General features: G+C 38.6%; 8 non-coding genes across 8 annotated transcripts in view; all 8 read right to left on the reverse strand.

The window, feature by feature from the left end:
* Positions 1-548: 548 nt before the first annotated feature.
* Positions 549-667, reverse strand: LOC133957563 (5S ribosomal RNA). The gene has a single exon (XR_009921349.1). It is a non-coding gene; the product is annotated as a 5S ribosomal RNA (ribosomal RNA).
* Positions 668-1,592: 925 nt separating this feature from the next.
* Positions 1,593-1,710, reverse strand: LOC133957871 (5S ribosomal RNA). Its single transcript, XR_009921638.1, has one exon. It is a non-coding gene; the product is annotated as a 5S ribosomal RNA (ribosomal RNA).
* A 925-nt stretch (positions 1,711-2,635) lies between these two features.
* LOC133957801 (5S ribosomal RNA) lies at positions 2,636-2,754 on the reverse strand. The gene has a single exon (XR_009921571.1). It is a non-coding gene; the product is annotated as a 5S ribosomal RNA (ribosomal RNA).
* Positions 2,755-3,679: 925 nt separating this feature from the next.
* On the reverse strand, positions 3,680-3,798 carry LOC133957752 (5S ribosomal RNA). Its single transcript, XR_009921526.1, has one exon. It is a non-coding gene; the product is annotated as a 5S ribosomal RNA (ribosomal RNA).
* A 925-nt stretch (positions 3,799-4,723) lies between these two features.
* LOC133957564 (5S ribosomal RNA) lies at positions 4,724-4,842 on the reverse strand. Its single transcript, XR_009921350.1, has one exon. It is a non-coding gene; the product is annotated as a 5S ribosomal RNA (ribosomal RNA).
* Positions 4,843-5,767: 925 nt separating this feature from the next.
* Positions 5,768-5,886, reverse strand: LOC133957565 (5S ribosomal RNA). The gene has a single exon (XR_009921351.1). It is a non-coding gene; the product is annotated as a 5S ribosomal RNA (ribosomal RNA).
* A 491-nt stretch (positions 5,887-6,377) lies between these two features.
* Positions 6,378-6,496, reverse strand: LOC133957777 (5S ribosomal RNA). The gene has a single exon (XR_009921550.1). It is a non-coding gene; the product is annotated as a 5S ribosomal RNA (ribosomal RNA).
* Positions 6,497-7,439: 943 nt separating this feature from the next.
* The window catches only part of LOC133957840 (5S ribosomal RNA), a 119-nt gene continuing 58 nt past the window's right edge, over positions 7,440-7,500 (reverse strand). Inside the window, exon 1 of the ribosomal RNA XR_009921609.1 lies at positions 7,440-7,500. This exon is cut by the window's right edge and continues 58 nt beyond it. This is a non-coding gene — a ribosomal RNA (5S ribosomal RNA).

Below are 7,500 nucleotides of genomic sequence, written 5' to 3' on the forward strand. Positions count from 1 at the left end.
GACTGAATATCCTTTCTTGCTTTGATTGCCAGTCTTTCCTGCTCATTCAAAAATGTGTCTCCTCTGAAGCAGGAGCAACACCAAGCTCTGATGGCAATACAGAGAATCATAACCATAACCAACACTTTCCTTTTATTTTGTGTCCATTGAAACTCATCTTTTGTTGTTGTTTATGTTAAATGAAAAGAATCTGAAGGTGCAATTTTATCATATTATTGCAAGAAACAAAATCATGACAATTTCCATCAGTAAGACTGTGAGGGTTTCATATACTGTTTCTTCCTTGATGTTGAGTAAACTCCCCGCTCTTTCATCCTTCTCTCCAAATAGGACATTTTGAGAGTGATAGGTTACTAGTGCATGAATAAAGTAGTGTTTCGACTATCAAAAGTCATTTAAATGTTCACTCTTTTCCTTCAGTGATGATGTGTGTGTGTTCCATAGCCTGGTTTTCTTTGATGCTGAGTCTTTCGTGCTCTTTCAAAGGTGCTTCTCCTTTAAAGCAGCAGCAACAGTCCCCTCTGCTGGTTGCAAAGAAAATTGTTAAAAGCTTACAGCACCTGGTATTCCCAGGCGGTCTCCCATCCAAGTACTAACCAGGCCCGACCCTGCTTAGCTTCCGAGATCGGACGAGATCGGGCGTGTTCAGGGTGGTATGGCCGTAAGCGATTAACTCGACCCACAATACCTTATTTATACATGTGAATCGCCACCATCATCAATAGCATGGTTGCTTTGTGACCATCCAAACTTGTTTTTTATTGTTATATAATGTTAAGGAAAAGACACTCAAGGTGCAATTTTCTCATAATGTAGCAAGAAAAAAATCACTACAATAATTTAATAATGTCCTTCAGTAATAATGTCAGGGTTTCATATACTGTTTCTTCCTTCATGGTGAGTAATTTCTCCCTGCTCTTTCACCCTGCTCTCCAAATATGACATTTTTAGGGTGATATGTTAATTTGACATGAATATAGTAGTGTTTCGAATATCAAATGTCATTTGAATGTTCAATCTCATCCTCCACCTATGATGATCTCCGACTGAATATCCTTTCTTGCTTTGATTGCCAGTCTTTCCTGCTCATTCAAAAATGTGTCTCCTCTGAAGCAGGAGCAACACCAAGCTCTGATGGCAATACAGAGAATCATAACCATAACCAACACTTTCCTTTTATTTTGTGTCCATTGAAACTCATCTTTTGTTGTTGTTTATGTTAAATGAAAAGAATCTGAAGGTGCAATTTTATCATATTATTGCAAGAAACAAAATCATGACAATTTCCATCAGTAAGACTGTGAGGGTTTCATATACTGTTTCTTCCTTGATGGTGAGTAAACTCCCCGCTCTTTCATCCTTCTCTCCAAATAGGACATTTTGAGAGTGATAGGTTACTAGTGCATGAATAAAGTAGTGTTTCGACTATCAAAAGTCATTTAAATGTTCACTCTTTTCCTTCAGTGATGATGTGTGTGTGTTCCATAGCCTGGTTTTCTTTGATGCTGAGTCTTTCGTGCTCTTTCAAAGGTGCTTCTCCTTTAAAGCAGCAGCAACAGTCCCCTCTGCTGGTTGCAAAGAAAATTGTTAAAAGCTTACAGCACCTGGTATTCCCAGGCGGTCTCCCATCCAAGTACTTACCAGGCCCGACCCTGCTTAGCTTCCGAGATCGGACAAATCGGGCGTGTTCAGGGTGGTATGGCCGTAAGCGATTAACTCGACCCACAATACCTTATTTATACATGTGAATCGCCACCATCATCAATAGCATGGTTGCTTTGTGACCATCCAAACTTGTTTTTTATTGTTATATAATGTTAAGGAAAAGACACTCAAGGTGCAATTTTCTCATAATATAGCAAGAAAAAAATCACTACAATAATTTAATAATGTCCTTCAGTAATAATGTCAGGGTTTCATATACTGTTTCTTCCTTCATGGTGAGTAATTTCTCCCTGCTCTTTCACCCTGCTCTCCAAATATGACATTTTTAGGGTGATATGTTAATTTGACATGAATATAGTAGTGTTTCGAATATCAAATGTCATTTGAATGTTCAATCTCATCCTCCACCTATGATGATCTCCGACTGAATATCCTTTCTTGCTTTGATTGCCAGTCTTTCCTGCTCATTCAAAAATGTGTCTCCTCTGAAGCAGGAGCAACACCAAGCTCTGATGGCAATACAGAGAATCATAACCATAACCAACACTTTCCTTTTATTTTGTGTCCATTGAAACTCATATTTTGTTGTTGTTTATCTTAAATGAAAAGAATCTGAAGGTGCAATTTTATCATATTATTGCAAGAAACAAAATCATGACAATTTCCATCAGTAAGACTGTGAGGGTTTCATATACTGTTTCTTCCTTGATGGTGAGTAAACTCCCCGCTCTTTCATCCTTCTCTCCAAATAGGACATTTTGAGAGTGATAGGTTACTAGTGAATGAATAAAGTAGTGTTTCGACTATCAAAAGTCATTTAAATGTTCACTCTTTTCCTTCAGTGATGATGTGTGTGTGTTCCATAGCCTGGTTTTCTTTGATGCTGAGTCTTTCGTGCTCTTTCAAAGGTGCTTCTCCTTTAAAGCAGCAGCAACAGTCCCCTCTGCTGGTTGCAAAGAAAATTGTTAAAAGATTACAGCACCTGGTATTCCCAGGCGGTCTCCCATCCAAGTACTAACCAGGCCCGACCCTGCTTAGCTTCTGAGATCGGACGAGATCGGGCGTGTTCAGGGTGGTATGGCCGTAAGCGATTAACTCGACCCACAATACCTTATTTATACATGTGAATCGCCACCATCATCAATAGCATGGTTGCTTTGTGACCATCCAAACTTGTTTTTTATTGTTATATAATGTTAAGGAAAAGACACTCAAGGTGCAATTTTCTCATAATATAGCAAGAAAAAAATCACTACAATAATTTAATAATGTCCTTCAGTAATAATGTCAGGGTTTCATATACTGTTTCTTCCTTCATGGTGAGTAATTTCTCCCTGCTCTTTCACCCTTCTCTCCAAATATGACATTTTTAGGGTGATATGTTAATTTGACATGAATATAGTAGTGTTTCGAATATCAAATGTCATTTGAATGTTCAATCTCATCCTCCACCTATGATGATCTCCGACTGAATATCCTTTCTTGCTTTGATTGCCAGTCTTTCCTGCTCATTCAAAAATGTTTCTCCTCTGAAGCAGGAGCAACACCAAGCTCTGATGGCAATACAGAGAATCATAACCATAACCAACACTTTCCTTTTATTTTGTTTCCATTGAAACTCATCTTTTGTTGTTGTTTATCTTAAATGAAAAGAATCTGAAGGTGCAATTTTATCATATTATTGCAAGAAACAAAATCATGACAATTTCCATCAGTAAGACTGTGAGGGTTTCATATACTGTTTCTTCCTTGATGTTGAGTAAACTCCCCGCTCTTTCATCCTTCTCTCCAAATAGGACATTTTGAGAGTGATAGGTTACTAGTGCATGAATAAAGTAGTGTTTCGACTATCAAAAGTCATTTAAATGTTCACTCTTTTCCTTCAGTGATGATGTGTGTGTGTTCCATAGCCTGGTTTTCTTTGATGCTGAGTCTTTCGTGCTCTTTCAAAGGTGCTTCTCCTTTAAAGCAGCAGCAACAGTCCCCTCTGCTGGTTGCAAAGAAAATTGTTAAAAGCTTACAGCACCTGGTATTCCCAGGCGGTCTCCCATCCAAGTACTAACCAGGCCCGACCCTGCTTAGCTTCCGAGATCGGACGAGATCGGGCGTGTTCAGGGTGGTATGTCCGTAAGCGATTAACTCGATCCACAATACCTTATTTATACATGTGAATCGCCACCATCATCAATAGCATGGTTGCTTTGTGACCATCCAAACTTGTTTTTTATTGTTATATAATGTTAAGGAAAAGACACTCAAGGTGCAATTTTCTCATAATATAGCAAGAAAAAAATCACTACAATAATTTAATAATGTCCTTCAGTAATAATGTCAGGGTTTCATATACTGTTTCTTCCTTCATGGTGAGTAATTTCTCCCTGCTCTTTCACCCTGCTCTCCAAATATGACATTTTTAGGGTGATATGTTAATTTGACATGAATATAGTAGTGTTTCGAATATCAAATGTCATTTGAATGTTCAATCTCATCCTCCACCTATGATGATCTCCGACTGAATATCCTTTCTTGCTTTGATTGCCAGTCTTTCCTGCTCATTCAAAAATGTGTCTCCTCTGAAGCAGGAGCAACACCAAGCTCTGATGGCAATACAGAGAATCATAACCATAACCAACACTTTCCTTTTATTTTGTGTCCATTGAAACTCATCTTTTGTTGTTGTTTATGTTAAATGAAAAGAATCTGAAGGTGCAATTTTATCATATTATTGCAAGAAACAAAATCATGACAATTTCCATCAGTAAGACTGTGAGGGTTTCATATACTGTTTCTTCCTTGATGGTGAGTAAACTCCCCGCTCTTTCATCCTTCTCTCCAAATAGGACATTTTGAGAGTGATAGGTTACTAGTGCATGAATAAAGTAGTGTTTCGACTATCAAAAGTCATTTAAATGTTCACTCTTTTCCTTCAGTGATGATGTGTGTGTGTTCCATAGCCTGGTTTTCTTTGATGCTGAGTCTTTCGTGCTCTTTCAAAGGTGCTTCTCCTTTAAAGCAGCAGCAACAGTCCCCTCTGCTGGTTGCAAAGAAAATTGTTAAAAGCTTACAGCACCTGGTATTCCCAGGCGGTCTCCCATCCAAGTACTAACCAGGCCCGACCCTGCTTAGCTTCCGAGATCGGACGAGATCGGGCGTGTTCAGGGTGGTATGGCCGTAAGCGATTAACTCGACCCACAATACCTTATTTATACATGTGAATCGCCACCATCATCAATAGCATGGTTGCTTTGTGACCATCCAAACTTGTTTTTTATTGTTATATAATGTTAAGGAAAAGACACTCAAGGTGCAATTTTCTCATAATATAGCAAGAAAAAAATCACTACAATAATTTAATAATGTCCTTCAGTAATAATGTCAGGGTTGCATATACTGTTTCTTCCTTCATGGTGAGTAATTTCTCCCTGCTCTTTCACCCTGCTCTCCAAATATGACATTTTTAGGGTGATATGTTAATTTGACATGAATATAGTAATGTTTCGAATATCAAATGTCATTTGAATGTTCAATCTCATCCTCCACCTATGATGATCTCCGACTGAATATCCTTTCTTGCTTTGATTGCCAGTCTTTCCTGCTCATTCAAAAATGTGTCTCCTCTGAAGCAGGAGCAACACCAAGCTCTGATGGCAATACAGAGAATCATAACCATAACCAACACTTTCCTTTTATTTTGTGTCCATTGAAACTCATCTTTTGTTGTTGTTTATGTTAAATGAAAAGAATCTGAAGGTGCAATTTTATCATATTATTGCAAGAAACAAAATCATGACAATTTCCATCAGTAAGACTGTGAGGGTTTCATATACTGTTTCTTCCTTGATGGTGAGTAAACTCCCCGCTCTTTCATCCTTCTCTCCAAATAGGACATTTTGAGAGTGATAGGTTACTAGTGCATGAATAAAGTAGTGTTTCGACTATCAAAAGTCATTTAAATGTTCACTCTTTTCCTTCAGTGATGATGTGTGTGTGTTCCATAGCCTGGTTTTCTTTGATGCTGAGTCTTTCGTGCTCTTTCAAAGGTGCTTCTCCTTTAAAGCAGCAGCAACAGTCCCCTCTGCTGGTTGCAAAGAAAATTGTTAAAAGCTTACAGCACCTGGTATTCCCAGGCGGTCTCCCATCCAAGTACTAACCAGGCCCGACCCTGCTTAGCTTCCGAGATCGGACGAGATCGGGCGTGTTCAGGGTGGTATGGCCGTAAGCGACTAACTCGACCCACAATACCTTATTTATACATGTGAATCGCCACCATCATCAATAGCATGGTTGCTTTGTGACCATCCAAACTTGTTTTTTATTGTTATATAATGTTAAGGAAAAGACACTCAAGGTGCAATTTTCTCATAATATAGCAAGAAAAAAATCACTACAATAATTTAATAATGTCCTTCAGTAATAATGTCAGGGTTTCATATACTGTTTCTTCCTTCATGGTGAGTAATTTCTCCCTGCTCTTTCACCCTGCTCTCCAAATATGACATTTTTAGGGTGATATGTTAATTTGACATGAATATAGTAGTGTTTCGACTATCAAAAGTCATTTAAATGTTCACTCTTTTCCTTCAGTGATGATGTGTGTGTGTTCCATAGCCTGGTTTTCTTTGATGCTGAGTCTTTCGTGCTCTTTCAAAGGTGCTTCTCCTTTAAAGCAGCAGCAACAGTCCCCTCTGCTGGTTGCAAAGAAAATTGTTAAAAGCTTACAGCACCTGGTATTCCCAGGCGGTCCCCCATCCAAGTACTAACCAGGCCCGACCCTGCTTAGCTTGCGAGATCGGACGAGATCGGGCGTGTTCAGGGTGGTATGGCCGTAAGCGATTAACTCGACCCACAATACCTTATTTATACATGTGAATCGCCACCATCATCAATAGCATGGTTGCTTTGTGACCATCCAAACTTGTTTTTTATTGTTATATAATGTTAAGGAAAAGACACTCAAGGTGCAATTTTCTCATAATATAGCAAGAAAAAAATCACTATCATTTAATAAAAAATCACTATCATTTAATAATGTCCTTCAGTAATAATGTCAGGGTTTCATATACTGTTTCTTCCTTCATGGTGAGTAATTTCTCCCTGCTCTTTCACCCTGCTCTCCAAATATGACATTTTTAGGGTGATATGTTAATTTGACATGAATATAGTAGTGTTTCGAATATCAAATGTCATTTGAATGTTCAATCTCATCCTCCACCTATGATGATCTCCGACTGAATATCCTTTCTTGCTTTGATTGCCAGTCTTTCCTGCTCATTCAAAAATGTGTCTCCTCTGAAGCAGGAGCAACACCAAGCTCTGATGGCAATACAGAGAATCATAACCATAACCAACACTTTCCTTTTATTTTGTGTCCATTGAAACTCATCTTTTGTTGTTGTTTATGTTAAATGAAAAGAATCTGAAGGTGCAATTTTATCATATTATTGCAAGAAGCAAAATCATGACAATTTCCATCAGTAAGACTGTGGGGGTTTCATACACTGTTTCTTCCTTGATGGTGAGTAAACTCCCCGCTCTTTCATCCTTCTCTCCAAATAGGACATTTTGAGAGTGATAGGTTACTAGTGCATGAATAAAGTAGTGTTTCGACTATCAAAAGTCATTTAAATGTTCACTCTTTTCCTTCAGTGATGATGTGTGTGTGTTCCATAGCCTGGTTTTCTTTGATGCTGAGTCTTTCGTGCTCTTTCAAAGGTGCTTCTCCTTTAAAGCAGCAGCAACAGTCCCCTCTGCTGGTTGCAAAGAAAATTGTTAAAAGCTTACAGCATCTGGTATTCCCAGGCAGTCTCCCATCCAAGTACTAACCAGGCCCGACCC

The sequence above is a fragment of the Platichthys flesus genome, chromosome 7, assembly GCF_949316205.1.
Source record: "Platichthys flesus chromosome 7, fPlaFle2.1, whole genome shotgun sequence".
Lineage (NCBI taxonomy): Eukaryota > Metazoa > Chordata > Actinopteri > Pleuronectiformes > Pleuronectidae > Platichthys > Platichthys flesus.